At 34.1% G+C, this 16,758-nt stretch overlaps 2 protein-coding genes across 2 annotated transcripts in view; one reads left to right on the top strand and one right to left on the bottom strand.

Moving 5' to 3' along the window:
* The window catches only part of LOC136043738 (orphan steroid hormone receptor 2-like), a 302,790-nt gene extending 292,691 nt beyond the window's left edge, over nucleotides 1–10,099 (bottom strand). Inside the window, exons 1-2 of the mRNA XM_065728658.1 lie at nucleotides 10,038–10,099; nucleotides 623–823 (exon numbers count right to left, since the gene is read on the bottom strand). The gene's annotated coding sequence lies outside the window, so the exon portion shown is untranslated. The remainder of the gene's footprint in view (nucleotides 1–622; nucleotides 824–10,037) is intronic.
* Nucleotides 10,100–10,745: 646 nt separating this feature from the next.
* Nucleotides 10,746–16,758, top strand: part of LOC136043741 (interleukin enhancer-binding factor 2-like) — a 33,474-nt gene continuing 27,461 nt past the window's right edge. The window contains exon 1 of the mRNA XM_065728663.1: nucleotides 10,746–10,792. The gene's annotated coding sequence lies outside the window, so the exon portion shown is untranslated. The remainder of the gene's footprint in view (nucleotides 10,793–16,758) is intronic.

The following is a 16,758-nucleotide window of genomic DNA, read 5'->3' as shown; positions in this document are numbered from 1 at the left end:
TAGCTACTAATGCTAATACTACTGTTACTACTACTATTACTACTGCTGTTGAGCTAAAAATAAATCAAAAGAACTTACCAACATCCAGATTGTAAAATTGGCACAGATACAATACCTCAGGAGAGAAATGGGATATTAAGTTTAATTTTTCAGGTAAGAAAAAAGTCTAAGTAAAAAAGTCAGGTATGAATAAGAAAAAAAGTCAGGTATGAATAAGAAAAAAAGTCAGGTGAAAAGTCTAAATGGAAATAAACTACGTATATACGGACATTTAAAAGAGTTTCTGTGCAATAAACTAATAATGCTACTTAAAACCCACTACAGTACAAGTCACCTGAGGTCATCCCAGTTACGCATCTTCATTCTCCATCCAAATCTTTTCAAAGACCCCTCTTTGCAACCTCCATGAAAGCTCCCGCTTCTCTTAAATTCTTCCTTACAGCATCGTCCCAAACTATTTGAAGACAACGTGCTTTTCGTTTGGTCCTAAACGCTTGCCTGTCAAGACGATCCTGGATAATCTGTCATTCTTCATCCCTGAAACGTGTCCTAGCCATCTCAGGATCTCTCTGATTATAGCCCTAGAAAGCAAGATTGAACTACATTTTTCTTAACAGCTTACTCTTTGAGATACGGTCAGTCAGTTCAGAAACCCAGAACAATCCGCATGCAATTTCCTTACGACATCCTCCCAAACTATTTGAAGACAACGTACTTTTCGTTTGGTCCTAAACGCTTGCCTGTCAAGACGATCCTGGGTAATCTGCCATTCTTCATCCCCGAAACGTGTCCTAGCCATCTCAAGCTCTCTTTGATTATTGCCCTAGAAAGCAAGATTGAACGACATTTTTATTAACAGCTTACTCTTTGAGATACAGTCAGTCAGTTCAGAAACCCAGAACAATCCGCATGCAATTTCCCTGGAAAATATTTAGCAAACTCTTCATCTTTCGGAGAACCAATGCTTCAGAACCATTCTTGACCATGTCATCAATGGAACTGCTCATATTCTAATCTTGGTTCGCAGATTTTTCTTCTTATTCTTCCAAATATTTCTGATTATGAAAAAACACACCGGGCCTTAGTTACTCTACTTTTAACTTTTAACCCTCACTTATTCCTAGTCTTAGCGACTTAGCTTTCTTAACGTTAATTTTCAGACCTATTTTTGCATCTTCAACTCTCACAACCTCCAAAATTATTCATTTTGATAACATTTTCATCTAGGATTCTTAAATCATCAGCATAATCTAAATCTAGGAGAGTTGTAATTCCTGAATTGATTCCATGTCCTGTCATTGCCTTTACTGTGGTCCTTGGGACACAATCTATCAAAATGATCCATGTAAATGGGATAGAATGCCACTCTGTTTAATTCCCGATTTAATACGAAGCCAAAAACTAACCTCATTTCCTACTTTAGTCGCAGTTGTGTTATGCTCATAAATAGCATTAATCATTTTAATGTGTTTATCTGGTATGCCATACAAGGATAAGACCTTAGCTAAAGCTCCTCTATCAGCTGAATCGAACGCTAAAAACTAATAAAAAAAACAAAGTAGAGAAAGATTAGATGACTCAGGCGCTTCTCAACTATTAATCTAAGAGTGAGTATTTGATCGTAAGTCCTCTTCCTTTCGTAAAACCCCATTGATCTTTTTTTTAAGCTTTATCTACGACATCTTTAAGCATAAAATGTATCAGTATACTAAGTAATTTTCTTCCTACAGAAACCAAGCCAATGCCTCTATAATTACCAATCTCACTCTTACCTTTCTTGTAAATACGTTAATAAAATTTTTTCTAGAAATCGCTAGTTGCTCCTCCCTTTTCAAAAATCATATTCAAAATCTTCAAAAATTTAATTTATCCTCATTGCCACCATATTTAAAAAATATGGATTTATTATGCTTTTAATCCTTTAAGTATTATCACTAATTCTTCCTTACAAATCTTTCTTCACATCAGGTTTCACAAATTGTTTCATTCTTTTCAATATATTTTTCTGCATCTTATGAAAGCTGAGTTCTGAGTTCTGATAAGATAAGTAATTTCAGCGGATATTGGAGAGAAGGTTGGGCTAAATCAAAGCACACTATGTGCAAACAGGTTGTCAAAAATGTGTTTCAGCGACATCTTAGGAACGGCTTAGAGAGTTATGTAGCTTGCTGGGCATGACAAGGGAATATGCAACTGACCAAAATGGGACATGTGCATACTGCTACTTCTAATTCAACCACTGTTACTGCTAGTACTACTACTACAACTATTGCTCCTAAGAATAAAGTATGAAGGTGAAAATTATAGGGATTGTGGAATATTGAGGTGGAATTTGAATAAAGTAATAAAACCCTGTGTATGAAGGTTGCCAAAAGGGCGAATCAGCAATATCTTAGGAATAGATTGGGGTATTAAGTTAAAACTTACAGGGTATCTTGTAGAGGATGTTTAACTAACCAAAAGGTAATGTTTGTATGCTGCTGCAACTAATGCTACTACTATTACTGCTACTACTTTCACTACTATTATTACTACTACAAGTCTACAGCTAAAGGCTAAGGTTAATAAGATGATAATTTCAAGGGATACTGAGAGAAAGTTTAACCAAATCAAAACAAACTATTTGAATCCACGTTATAACAAATAACTTATCAGCAATATCCCAGGAAGTGCTTAAAGTATTAAGCTTAAACTTTCAGGGAATGCTGAGGGGATATCTAGAGGCGCTATGCTCATATTGCTACTATTGTTAATGTTGACTTATTTGTTTAACATTAATAACAATTTCAATACAAAAAGCAATGTAATTCAATCAAAATCCAACGGTTGACGTAGTGTGAATCAGGAAAAAAAAAACACATACACATAACATCATTTAGATTCACTATAATGAAAAAGTAAGAAAGAAAGAAAAAGCAAAGAAAAAAGAAAATATTCATATAAAATAATAATAATACTATGGGGGCAGCAACTACATACCATGTCCATATTGTGGGTTCATACTCACCAAACAACACAATTACAACTAAATTTAAATCGAATTAAATCTCCTTCAAAAGAAACAAAACTAAAATTCATGCTTACTTATTAATTTTTCCTTCAATTTTCCCTTAAAATCACTTCAATTTTCCATCTTCCTCATTTCTTTTTCCAAATTATTCCATAGTCTTATACCCTTCACAACGAAAGAAAACCTGGACCTGGCAGACACTATAGGTGGTGTGTAATAAACATTCTTCGTTCATATCATGTTTGTGCATAAACACCAATGAATAAAAATGGTGAAGATCTACTTCTGACAATATTCTACTGTCCAAGTGCACTTCTCAAAGTGATTCTCTCTCTGATTTATCTGATAAAACTCTAATAGACTTGTTTTGAATAATTATCGCAGAATAAGCAATTGAAGAGAAAAATGTACCCAAACATACAGAACAATACAAAGTATAAGGATGGATTAACGAAAATAGAGAAGCCTAAGTATACTAGCTGAAAACATATGCATTTGTTTGTGAATAATTCCCAAATTACGCGATATAATCCGTGAAAAGGTTTCAGTATGGGATCAAAAAATGAAAGTTTCATGTATAATAACACCAAGATACTTTATTAGCTTTTTATGTCTAATCATACCATCGTCATATGCCGTATCCATGGATAATAACTCGAAGTCCTAAAAAAATATAAGAAAAAGTGCTTTTAGTGGGGCTCATCTTAAGCTGATTCACTCTTAGCCATCATGAAACTTTATTTAGGGATTGTCTAACCCACTCTTGGAGTAACCACTCTGTTTTCCTAGCAGATATGTCAGTTGAATTTCAGCGATTGTTCTTTCTGGAAATTCAAAAAGAAAATCCTGCTCCGTTTCATTGACAAAAAACAAAAGTCATGCTTTTTGGTGATGTAAGTTTTATCAAAAAAGATCTTTATCTTTGGCAAAACACAGAAGAAGTTAATCATTCTTTTTAAGATTTAAAAGAAACTACGTTTTCGCTTTTACATTTCTGTTGTTTATGTGGATCTATTATTTAGCTCTAAAGGCTATGACAAGACCAATTAATCCATGCTAATTAGTTTGGCCACGCAAACTAAACAAGAGCTATGAGCTCATATGGTACTTGTGACAAGGCTGGAAGAGCCAAGAGCTCATATGGCATGAGCTCTAGCAAAATTCTAAGAATCAATGAATTGATTTAAAAGTAAAATCAGAGGCTTAATGCTGGTCGATATTTAAAATAAGAGCTCTGACACACGAGGTCCTTCTAAATATCAAAATTTATTAAAATCGGATAACCCACTCGTAAGTTAAAAATTGCTCATTTTTTCTAATTTTTCTCTCCCTTCAGCCCCACAGATGGTCGAATCGGAGAAAACAACTTTATCAATTCAATTTGTGCAAGTCCCAGAAACGCCTACCAATTTTCATTATCCTAGCACGTCCAGAAGCTCCAAACTCGCCAAAGCACTGGACCCCCTAACTCCCCCAAAGAGAGCGGATCCATTCCGGTTATGTCAATCACGTATCTACAACATTTACTTATTCTACCCACAAAGTTTCATCCTGATCTCTCCACTCTAAGCGTTTTCATGATTTCCGGTTTCCCAGACTTCTGTTTCCCCCCTCCAACCCCCTATGTCCCTGGATCCGATTCGAATTGAAAATCGAGCATCTAAGACATAAAATCTTTCTTCATATTAAGTTTCATTAAGATCCGATCACCGATTCATAAGATAAATATACCTCAATTTTCACGTTTTCCAAGACTAGAATAGAATCGGTTTTATTTGCACAATATCTCGTAGTCATAAAACTAAATGGCGCTTGTGCTTACAAAAAAAAGAATTAAATCAAACAACAACAAAAAAATCAGAAGACAAATAGGATAAAATCAACAATTGTTATACTTTGATAGAAAGAAAGGGATGAATGAGTTGGAAAAACGATTTGTGCGTGAAGGAGGTACTGCTAATCTGTCAATTTTCTTTGACCTAGTACTTCGATGTTTCAATAAAACTGGTGGTAGTATCGACCTGTACTTATCACTTCTGAGAAGATATTGGCCAAATTCAAGGATCAAACTGAGACAACACTCTTGAAGAGAGGGAATTTGTAAAGTGGATAAAAGCATTGCACAATATAACTTTGACTGCTCTTTTTTGTACTCAAGCTGGTCCCTTAGGTAAATAGTGTTATTGACTTGTGGGCCCCATATGGGACATGCATACTCTAAAATTGGTCGAATGTAAGTGAGATAGGCTATCCTTAGTTGTGTCACTGAGAAACCAAATCGACGCATCAGTATAAGTGTCCGCATTGCACTATTTACCTTTTTGATAATTGTATCAACATGAAGGCTGAAAGAGCAGTCAATGCTCAACTTGACACCAAGCACTACTGCCGAAGATTCACTAGGATAAGGAGGAGGAGGGCACACAAAGTCTCTCTTCAGGGGATTAAAGCAAAGGATTTTAGTCTTTCCTTTGTTGATTTGTAGGCTGTTCACAGTACATTCATCTTTAAAGTTGTTGATTATTTCGTTACAGAATTGGGGGACAGCCTCAGACTTCTCAACAATGTACTTCAGTAGGATTGAAAAGTTGTCTACATACTTAAATCTTTCTTCATAGCCGGAAAGGATGAAATTTATCACTGCCAAAAACAGTAGAATAGCGAGCTTAGTACCTTGTGGGGCTCCGCATGTAAGCTCAACCCATTTGGAGTTGGTATCTCCTGGAAAAAGACTGTAAACGCACTGATAGCAGGCTTGTAAAAAATTGATCACTAAAAGGAGAATATGTTTTTGCACACCCATGGTGCATAGATTTGTGATAGCAACAGAATGGCAAATAAGATCAAAAGCCTTTTGGTAGTCTACAAGGAGAGGGTCGACAATAGCACTTCCTTGGTCAAGCCACTGAACAATGAGATGGTTCATCCATACTAAATAGACAGTTGTGCTGCTGCCTCTTAAGCATCCATACTGATACAGGTCTGGATGTGCAGAGACATGTGACATTAGTTTGGGGTAAATAAACATTTCTGCAACTTTACAAAGGTTTGGAGTTATCAATATAGGCTGGAGTTGATCACAAGATTTTGGACACCTTACTTTTAGAATAATGCGGACATATGCCCTTTTCCAAGCACTAGGGAATACTTGCTGATGGAAACAGGGGGGGCTTCCGGTTTCCCCCTCCAAAGATCTGGATCTGATCAGGATTTGGAACAAAAGCTCTGAAGCATTAGAACCTTCTAAATATCAAATTTCATTAAGATCTGATCACTTGTTTGTAAGTTACATATACCTCATTTTTCTAATTTTTTCCACTAACCCCCCCCCCCCTACAGCTCCCTCAAAGAGAACGGATCCGGTACAGTTATGCCAGACACTTATCTTAGGCTTGTGCTTATTCTTCTCACCAAGTTTCATCCTGATCTCTACACTCTAAGCCTTTTCCAAGATTTCCAGTTCCCTGCCCCAACTCCTCCCCAATAACAATGGATATGGTTAGAATTTAAAATAGGAGATCTGAGTTATAAGGTGTTTCTAAATATGAAATTTCATTAAGATCCTGACACTCCTTTGTAAGTTAAAAATACCTCTTATTTCTAATTTTTCAGAATTTACCCTCCCCCAAAAGAAAGCGGATCCGTTCTCGTTATGTCAATCATGTATCTAAGACTTGTGCTTATTTTCACCAACAAGTTTCATCCTGATCCCTCAAAACATTTTAGGTTTCCCCCTCTAACTCCCTCCAATGTCACCAGATCCAGTCGGGATTTTAACTAACAGCTCTGAGACATGGTATCCCTCTAAATATCAAATTTCAGTAAGATCCAATCACCCTTTCGTAAGTTAAAAATACCTAATTTTTCTGAATCAACTGTCCTCCCATCCCCCCCCCAGATGGTCAAATTGGGAAAATGACTATTTCTGCTTTAATTTTGTCTGGTTCCTGATACATCTGCAAAATTTCATCATCCTAGCTTATCTGGAAGTGCCTAAACTGGCAAAACCAGAACAGACCAACAGACTGGTCTGTTCCAGTATGTTGTCTGTTCTGGTCAGAGGTCAAAAAGCACTTTTTGACCTCTTAAAAATGACTTAAATATGGGGTACAAACAAGGCTTAAAAAATTGCTCTCAAACTTTATAACATTGGACTCAAACTTACCAGTCTGTTCTGGTCAGAGGTCAAAAAGCACTTTTTGACCTCTTAAAAATGACTTAAATATGGGGTACAAACAAGGCTTAAAACATTGCTCTCAAACTTTATCACATTGGACTCAAACTTACTGTTTCATTACAAATCCATTTTTTTAATGTCATATTATCTCCAAGCACTGATTTTCCATGATTAAATTGGATAAATAAATTTTATCAATGTTATGGTGTTTTCTTTTTCCTTGTCACCAAAATTTCAATTAATTACCTTAAAATACCTTAAATCGCAGCTTGGAGCAATATAAGGATTATCCATCCTTGTGATGCTCCATGAGAAAAAAAGAATTCGTTTGGTGTAGATTGTGGCTGTTAGATTAGACTCTTGTGGAGGACTCTGCACCTTCCCAATTGTAAAGGAACTCCTGGCCGAGCCATTCCCTATCAAGGTGGGACTTGAACATGTCAATTGAAGTAGCAGAAACTGTTTCCTTAGAGAGCTGGTTCCACATATTGATGATTCTTTGGCTGAAGAAGTGGCTTCTATGTCTACTCGTGGAACGCTGCATGGAGAGCTTCAAAGAATGTCCTCTAGTACCAGAATGCAAGGGCTGTGCAAAAAGACCGGGAAGGGTATTTTTAGAGAGGATTTTTTTGGTTAAAATAATGTCACCCCTTTTCCGTTGGTGTGTCAGCGTTGGCAGCTTCAAACGACGTAGTCTTTCTTCATATCAAAATTTATTCATGTTGGCAACCATCTTAGTGGCACGATGCTGGACATCCTCAAGCAACTTCCTATCTTTTTTGAAGAAAGGGGCTGCCAATGACATTCTAACCTCCAGGCATGGACGTACAAGCGCCTTATATAACTTCATAAGAACTCTATAGTGTTGGCTGGAGATGGTTCTTTTTATGATACCGAGGGTTTTATTTGCAGAAGATGAAACAGACTTAGCATGGCTGCTAAACTTTAATTGGTGATCTACAATAACCCCAAGATCTCTTTCATCGGAAACAGCAGAAAGGAAGTTGTCTTGAAGGAGATACTTATGATGCTTGTTATTTTTTCCAAAATGAATTACATGGCATTTGTCAACATTGAAAGTCAGAAGCCACATGTTAGCCCATCTTACTAGACTATCAAGATCTGTTTGAATTGATTGCTGGTCAGAGGGAGTAGCCGCTTTTCCAACTAGTTTTGAGTCATCAGCGTAAAGGGTAATAAGATTTGAAAGAAGGGTGGGTAATTCGTTAATATAGAAGTTGAAAAGTGTTGGTCCAAGAATAGTGCCCTGGGGTACGCCACTTAATACAGTTGTGGGAGAAGAGAAATGAGGAGTTCCTTGCAAATCAAAAACTCTGACACTCTGTGATCTTTCAGAAAGGAAGCCCCTAATCCACCATACAACACCTTCATTGACACCTGCAGCCCTCAATTTGATTATGAGGAATTCATGACAAACTTTGTCGAATGCTTTGGACAGATCAAGAAGAATCATGTTGACAGGACAACCCTCATCAAGCAGTGTAGTCACTAATTCATATGTTTGGATAAGGTTAGTGTCCACAGATCTACCAGATCTGAAACCATGTTGTGATGTGGAAAGGATATTATTGACCTCAAGATGTTCAATTAGAGCTTTATTAACAAATCTCTAAAGCACCTTAACAACTGCAGAGGTGATGCTTATGGGATGGTAGTTCTCTGCCGAGTCTCTTTGTCCCTTTTTATGGATCGGGGTTATATAAGATGTTTTCCAATCATGCGGTAGGTCCCCATTTTGAAGAGATAACTGGAACAGCATGCACAGGGGGTAGCTGAGAGCTTTTCAACACTCCCTAAGAAGACGTGGATGAACACTGTCTGGTCCCTTTGACTTATTTACATCAAGCTTCTCAAGGCTATTGAAAACCATTAATTCACCTACTGACAAATCAGGCATAGGGAAAAGCACTTCATACAATGGAGGATCTGGTGAGGAGGTGCCTGAATTTTGGGTAAAGGCAGAAGCAAATTGTGCATTTAGAATGTCAGCCTTATCTATTGGAGATGAGTGTAATACAGTGTGGTCAACAAGGTCAGGAATAGTATGATGATTTGGGCTTTTAGAAGAGACATGTCTCCAAAAAGATTTTGGGTTTAACTTGATCTCAGAAGCCAAATTTTCCTCGTAGGCAGATTTCAATTTTTTACAAAATAATAGGATATCTGAAATTGCAAATCTGTAATAGTTTAGAAACAAATTTGGGCTATTTATTTGCACATCAGGGGGGTGGGGGTAAAGCATAGCATACATTAAATATGTAAACTAACCATTGCTGTATTTAATATAGTTAAATTTATAGCAAATAGTATAACTGGCATTCATAATAGCTGGCTTTCATATTTTTGACCAAAAACGCATGCTTTTATTTAAAATTCAATGTCAAGGAAGAAGAAAACATCTTAACATTGGAGAAATTAATTTATCCAAATTAATACTGGAAAATCAGTGCTTGTGGATTATATAAAATTAAAAAAATAGATTTTTAATGAAACAGTAAGTTTGAGATCAATATTATAAGGTATTTAAGGTTCAAGACCAATTTTCTTAGCCTTTTTTACACCCCATATTTAGGTCATTTTTAAGAGGTCAAAAAGTGCTTAAATCTGAATTTCCGTTAAAAGCAATTATTATATTTGTAAAGAGCATAAAACAGGCATTGAGTGGAATATTCACTTTATATGAAAGCCAGTAATACTGTTTGCTATAAATTTACCTCCTGGGACATACTTTAGCCTGTAGACACATCCCTGAAAGTTTCATTTTTCCTAGCCTAACCTCTTTCAAAGATAGCCAAAAGTAGCTAAAGTAAAACTTTACCCCTATCTTACCTTAAAAATCCAGTTGAAATAGCAATCTCAACAAATATAGACTACATAAAAGGCTATAGGTAGTGGCCTAATCATTATAATTTTTTTTCAACTAACAATTTTAGGATGGTTTAGAAACTAGGCCTGTTTGATATAGTAATATTTGACTAACTCACCAATGTGATAGCTGCCTTCATAAGAACCAACCTTTTTAATAACCAAAAAACTTTTCTTCTGACTCCTTATGAAGCTTAGCCTATACAAGACTGGCCTAGAACATTAAAAACCCTTTAGATCCTATGGAATATGCATAAGATTACTTACAGGTCACTGAAAAGCTAAGATTATTTCCACTATTTACAGTTTCCTTGTCTTTTCTCTAGACTTAACGATTTCACATGTTTAACCATTTAAAAAATATTGACGTCACTTGTCCATCAATACAACTTCTGACGTCATGTGCGACTCATAAAACGCTTGGATTAGTCAGATAAGTAATCGGACAAGTAAAAGAACACGGGGAACGAGGCTTCTGAGATGCCACCTGTCAAATCCAACAAGGCTCAAGTGCTAGAAAGTCTATACGAAAATATTTGAAATAGAAAATCTTCCAACTAAGACTCCAAAAGACAAGCTCTAAGATCCGGGTGACTGTTTTTAATTTTACAATATTAATGAAGCTTTCGAAATAATAATCTAATATACATTTTTAATTTTATTTCTTTTATTAATGTATTCACTTCATCACTTCCAAAAAATTACTTTTAGTCAATTTTGTAAGTTTATTGCCTTAAATTTACCTGAAATTGCAGCTTGGAGCAATCTCCAATGACACATAGTTGAATGGGTACACCTGAGAAACTTCTTATTGTCTGAGAAAACCAACTAGGCTAGGCCTGATGAAAAGAGAAGTTAGGAAAACTTGGTAGCCTATGTTTTGCTTTTTGAAGCTCTTGTATCTTTTATTTTGGAGCCTCTTACCAATAAATTTTTCTCTCAATTGACTTTGATTTACGTATACAGGTAATATGTCTACCAAAAGTCTTTGTCAAGCAGGAGTGCAAATTAGAAGAGGAGCATAATGGCCCTGTAGATCTGGAAAATTATCTTGGTAATTTCATTAAACCTTCCCCCTGGATTTTGGATTTTTTTTGTATCTTCATTGAAGAGGTCAAGAAAAAATTTAGGCTAGATTCCTCCCTTGGGCCAGGGGCATAATTTTCTATGGGACAGCTGGGGGTGGGGAATTGCACTTCAGAGCAAATTAAGACCCATCTTGATGCCTGTATGATTCAAATATCCAAAGAAACGGGTCCGTTTTCTTTATTAGGCTACATTTTTGCCTTAATGGTAATATGCAGAAAAATTTTTAGTAGACCTATTGGTAAAATTCTAGTTAATTGACTTCTTGCTATCTCAGAAAGGGTTTAGGTTAGGAAAATAAAACTTTCAGGGATGAATTTACAGACTAAAGTATGTCTCAGGAAGGTGTTTAAAGCAACTATCTCCACTCCTTCTCCCTCTAGAGGGCTCTGACCTTTGATGACCTTTAAAAATATGTGTGTTATAAAAGTGAAACCTTGCAAAATAGATCTTCTGCTTAATTGAAGTACAACAAAATTGTTTTCAGCTTCATAACTTTACTCAATTCCATTTTATAAGGTTTTAAAGATACACAAATACATTTCCTAAATTTTGAAAAAAAAAAAACCCACTGATATGGCTCAAAATTCTACTCAAATAACAGGAATTGCATTTTCAGAACTAAAGGCAGAGAAAAAGCAAATAGTAACTGAAAATTAAGGTAAAATGTTGTTTGGTCAAAATTTTTGAGAAACTTAAAAAAAGAAAAAACTTATCCTTTTTGAGAGTTCAAATCAACAAAAGACCTGTCATGTAGACAAATTTCAGGGCCCTCTAGAGGGAGAAGGAGTAGAGGTGGGTACTTTAAAATACCTTCCTGGGACATACTTTAGTCTGTAGACCCATCCCTGAAAGTTTCATTTTCCTAACCTAAACCCTTTCTAAGATAGCAAGAAGTCAATTAACTAGAATTTTACTGGCCTATTTACTATTGTTTTCACTTAATTTGGAAAATTGGCTCCAACTTTGCCTCCCTACAGGATTTTTAAGTACACCACTGCCTTGGAAACTTTGACAAATTGGTAGCAATTAGAGTTGGGTTTAAAAAAAAAAAAAAACAAAAAAAAAAACAGTTAACTATTAAGAAAATCAAAAATTAGACCCAAGGATATATCTCATCTGCTTTCATATTGTTAGCAGAATATAACATGACATATGAAGAATATAATATGACAATTGTTTCTGTTGCAAATTTGACTTTTACCTAACTTGACCTCACCATTATAACCTTATTAAAATATATAGCCTATATTATATGTTTCCCAAAGATATATTGATTTTTGATACTATTGCCATTGTATCAATTTATGGGTAAATCAGTTACAACAATATTGATGCTAACACAGGTATTACAATTACATTTATCTAAGGGGCTAAAAACAGAAACAAATGTTCCTTTTTTGGGATTTAAGATGAAATTTTGATTCTAGAGGTAAGTTTCTTTCTTAGCTATTTGAATAGTCTATTAATCTAGCACGGAAGATTCCCTTATAATGTCATCAAAATGTAAAATGTGTAGCTTTTCACATTTATGTTGTAAAGTCCTAGGATAAACATATTATGTTTCCATGTAAAGGGTAGGCTTAAACTAATGTATCCTTATAAAGATCCAAGTAATGCTTCTTGTGGTAAGCTGATAACTTTGAAGACCACATTGCCTTTCCATGACAATAATATAACAGTTCAAAATAGGGATGAAACCTTTTAATTGACAGTGAAACAAATATAAAGTTTTTTAACTGGATATTTTGAACACATATACAGTGTCCATCTTCAGGAGTAAAACTGATTTTGAGCTGTTATATTTTCATTGTGATAAGCCATAATAAACTGGTAGAAATATAAAGTAAAACAATATTTCAGAAATAATGGTATTAGATAAATAGAGTAATGATAGATCAAGAATTAATAGAGTAAAATATTTATCACTATATCTTTATTACCCAAAATCAAGACAAACACTGCAAAGAAAAGCAAATGTAATAAACTTAAATGCATTCAATAAACAATAGCAAACATATTCAACATGCAAAGAAGAAAAAAACTAACCATAATCATGATGTAAAACCTGGACAACAGATTTGAAACATTAGTAATACTTGGAGAGAAATGACAATAATTCTTCTTAATAAATGATCAGTTCAAATATACTTTAGAAGTTCAACATTATGATCAATTGAATCAGACATCTTCTGCTAGTCAACCAGAATAAGGTTTTATTAGGTATTTACACTTCAACAATATATGTTTGGCATCAAGGAAACTTACTTTGCAATGACTGGTGGAAGTGCGTTGGGTTGTAGTAAGCTGGATTTTGATCTCTAAGAGGCATGACTTTTTGAGCTGATCTTTTACATATTTCTTAAAACATTATCCAATAAGTTTTTGAAGACTTTTTGAGCTGATGTTTTATATATTTCTTAAAACAATATCCAATAAGTTTCTGAAGACTTTTTGAGCTGATCTTTTATATATTTCTTAAAGTAATATCCAACAAGTTTTTGAAGACTTTTTGTGCTGATCTTTTATATATTTCTTCAAACAACATTCAATAGGTTTTTTGTTAAAACAATGTCCAATAAGTTTTTGAAGACTTTTTGAGCTGATCTTTTACATATTTCTTAAAACAATATCCAATAAGTTTTTGAAGACTTTTTGAGCTGATCTTTTATATATTTGTTAAAACAATATCCAATAAGTTTTTGAAGACTTTTTGAGCTGATCTTTTACATATTTCTTAAAACAATATCCAATAAGTTTTTGAAGACTTTTTGAGCTGATCTTTTATATATTTGTTAAAACAATATCCAATAAGTTTTTGAAGACTTTTTGAGCTGATCTTTTATATATTTGTTAAAGCAACATCCAACAAGTTTTTGAAGACCTTTTGAGCTGATCTTTTATATATTTCTTCAAACAACATTCAATAAGTTTTTGAAGACTTTTTGAGCTGATCTTTTATATATTTCTTCAAACAACATTCAATAAGTTTTTTAAGACTTTTTGAGCTGATCTTTTATATATTTCTTCAAACAATATTCAATAAGTTTCTGAAGACTTTTTGAGTTGACCTTTTATATATTTCTTAAAGCAATATCCAACAAGTTTTTGAAGACTTTTTGAGTTGGTCTTTTATATATTTCTTCAAACAACATTCAATAAGTTTTTGAAGACTTTTTGAGCTGATCTTTCATATATTTGTTAAAACAATATCCAATAAGTTTGTGAAGACTTTTTGAGCTGATCTTATACATATTTCTTAATACAATATCCAATAAGTCTTTGAAGACTTTTTGAGCTGATCTTTTATATATTTGTTAAAACAATATCCAATAAGTTTTTGAAGACCTTTTGAGCTGATCTCTTATATATTTCTTAAAGCAATATCCAACAAGTTTTTGAAGACTTTTTGAGCTGATCTTTTATATATTTCTTCAAACAATATTCAATAAGTTTCTGAAGACTTCAGCTGACCTTTTATATATTTCTTAAAGCAATATCCAACAAGTTTTTGAAGATTTTTTGAGCTGATCTTTATATATTTCTTCAAACAACATTCAATAAGTTTTTGAAGACTTTTAGAGCTGATATTTACATATTTCTTAAAACAATATCCAATAAGTTTTTGAAGACTTTTTGAGCTGATCTTTTATATATTTGTTAAAACAATATCCAATAAGTTTTTGAAGACTTTTTTAGCCAATCTTTTATATATTTCTTGAAACAATATCCAATAAGTTTCTGAAGACTTTTTGAGCTGAACTTTTATATATTTCTTAAAGCAATATCCGACAAGTTTTTGAAGACTTTTTGAGCTGATCCCTTATATATTTCTTCAAACAATTTTCAATAAGTTTTTGAAGACTTTTTGAGCTGATCTTTTATATATTTCTTCAAAAACTCTTGGGACATTTTCTGAATAAGAGATTATGAGTCATATGTCAGGTTTTTTTTTTAGTCATATGTCAGGTTTGATTAGTTTTTTTTTTCACTTGTGTGTTGAATTTGTTTTCTATTGTTAATTGAATACATTTATGTTTATTATAGTTCATTTTCTTTGTAATCTGTAGTGTCTGTCTTTATTCTGGTTAATAACGAAATAATGAGTAATTTTGAGGTACTTCTTGCTGCTCTAGTGAACTTTAAGTGAGCTTTCACTTTGTATACAAATTGTTTGTCACACCTTGAGAGAAATGGATTTTCCTCATGAAGGTATAAAATTGCTCTGTAGGAACTTTTGTTTGATCATTTCTCTATCTAAGAATACTGCAGTAAATATTGGTCTCCAACTTGACCTAACAGCCAATCCTTGTCTTCTTCTTTGAATAGAAAACTTCAGGTACTAGCCCATTTAGGGATCTGCATCATAAAATTCTCTTAGTCATATTATTCATAAGTAAGTTCCAGCTCAAAAGTGAATCACAGCTCCAATTTAGAAGTTGCTGATGATTTGGTGGTGTAATCTACAAGAAATATAAAACTGGTAATTTTTTCAGCAAATAATTAAAGGAGGCTCCTTCCTTTTTGTTTTTCATTGAACACAAAAAATTCCTTTCATGAACACAAAAAATTCCTGTATTGAAAGCCTGTTTGGTAATTCCTGTATCTAGGCAAACTTTAGTAAACACTGGTCTCCTATTTGACTTAACATCCAGTCCTCTCTTTAATCTTCATCTTTGACACAGAAGCTTTCAGGTACTAGCCCATTTATCCATTCATTTGTTCACAGAATATAGGGATGTACATTGCTAATAATCAAGACAAATAACCAAGTTAAACTTAAAACAAGCAGAAATTAAGATGAATAGGGCTAATGCTTGCATGCCTTCTGAAGACCAGAACATAAATTGTACTTCACTGAAAACAATGCTTATTTTGAGCTGAATAGTTAGTTAAGATAGTTAACAAGAATAGTTAGTACAAGATAGTTAAGAAGAATTTTATTTGCCAATAAAACAACAATTGTTCTTCTTAAATATGACTTGTGGTATAGAGGTATGATTCTTGCTCAAGGTGCAAGAGGTCTCAGGTTTGAATTGTGGACCCCCCCCCCCAATTTATACATGAAGAAGATCCAAAACTAGATGCATGATCAATATAGTGATTGCTGAAAGTTGGCAGGCATATCACGGACCTAGCCAGATTAAATTAGAAATAGTTGCTTCCCCAATTCAACCATCTAGGGGGGAGTGGAAGGACAGTTAATTCAGCAAAATTCAAAAAATGAGGTATTTTTAACTTACAAATGGGTTGTCAGATCTTAGTGAAATTCGAGATTTAGAAGAAACCTGTGTCTCAGAGCTTTAATCCTGACTGGATCCAGTGACATAGGGGGAGTAGGAGAGAAAAAATGGAAATCTTGGAAAAGGCTTTAGGCGGAGAGATTGAAATGAAACTTAGTGGGAAGAAGCTCTTGGCTCTTCTGACCTTGTCACAAGTCCCATATGAGCTCTTGGCTCTTGTCTAAACAAGTACAAGCAATTTTTGAAACAATCTAATTTTTTGAAATAGAATTCACAATTGGCTAATCAATGACAGTTTTGCCATTTGATTTCCTTTAAGCTGGAAAGGAATATACTCAAAATGGAGTAAAGAGTGA

The sequence above is a fragment of the Artemia franciscana genome, unplaced genomic scaffold (genome assembly GCF_032884065.1).
Source record: "Artemia franciscana unplaced genomic scaffold, ASM3288406v1 Scaffold_898, whole genome shotgun sequence".
Lineage (NCBI taxonomy): Eukaryota > Metazoa > Arthropoda > Branchiopoda > Anostraca > Artemiidae > Artemia > Artemia franciscana.
This window is presented reverse-complemented; position numbering and strand designations above follow the sequence as displayed.